Raw genomic sequence first — 1,022 nt, 5'->3', positions numbered from 1 at the left:
TTGGAGAAAAAGAAAAATACTATTAAATCACAAAAGGAAAAAAATAAAGTCCTTTACACCAGCTTGCCAGTCTCTGTTTTCCAGTTGACTCTTTCACATATTCTATAATCCAGGGACACTGACCTTTTTGCTCCTTGTATGTGATGTTCCTTCTCCTGACTCTGCTTTTTCATGGACTGTCATCCCTGGGCCAGAAATCCTCTCCCTTCTTACCTTTGCTTCCTGGCTTCCCTGGTCACCCTCAACACTCACCTTAAATCCTACCTTTGGCAAGAGGCATTTCCCAGTCCCAGGCCCTACTACTGCCTTCCCTCTGAGATTATCTACTTTGCATAGTGCCTGACACATAGCAAAATTCTTGCATAAATGAATGTTGCCTTGCTAACTCTTGGGGTGCCTGACCCAGAGGTCTGCACATAGGTTTTTTTTAAAGGATAAACACGTTTTTCACTTTTATTTGCATATTAATGCCATATTTACTCTCGTGCCATAAGCTTTTGTTTCTTCAGTTTCTTTTGGGATATCTTTTTCTTTTGAGCAACCTCCTCTTCTGGTTTAGGAACAATTTGTTCCTTTTCAGTCAGTATCATCTCAATATGGCAAGGGGAACTCATGTATGGGTTGATTCGGCCATGAGCCCTGTAAGTACGCTGTCGCATTTTGGGGGCCTTGTTAACCTGGATATGCTCAATGACCAGAGAAACCACATCCAGACCCTTCAGTTTAGTGTTACTTTTTGCATTTTTAAGCATATGCAGCAAGAACTCAGCACTCTTTTTGGGCCAACGACCCTGTGTCCAAACCCACTGCTTAGCCTGGGCACAGCTGCCATTGTATCAATGGAAGGGAACACATTGTTTCTTCAATGTGACATCTTTCAAGTAATTGGTAGCTTTTTGAATATGCGTGCCCTTGATAGCTTGGGCTGTTTCATGGGTATTCTTGAAGTGGACCCGGAGATTTGAACCCCTTGACTTGCATGATTTTGTGGGGTTCTCTGCATCAAGAGAGTACCTCACCAT

The 1,022-nt window shown here is 42.8% G+C and overlaps 1 pseudogene; it reads right to left on the bottom strand.

The window, feature by feature from the left end:
• Positions 1–461: 461 nt before the first annotated feature.
• On the bottom strand, positions 462–1,022 carry LOC122743643 (annotated as a pseudogene).

The sequence above is a fragment of the Dromiciops gliroides genome, chromosome 2, assembly GCF_019393635.1.
Source record: "Dromiciops gliroides isolate mDroGli1 chromosome 2, mDroGli1.pri, whole genome shotgun sequence".
NCBI classification, from domain to species: domain Eukaryota; kingdom Metazoa; phylum Chordata; class Mammalia; order Microbiotheria; family Microbiotheriidae; genus Dromiciops; species Dromiciops gliroides.
Note: the sequence above shows the minus strand (reverse complement) of the source record. Positions and strands in the feature narration are given on the sequence as shown.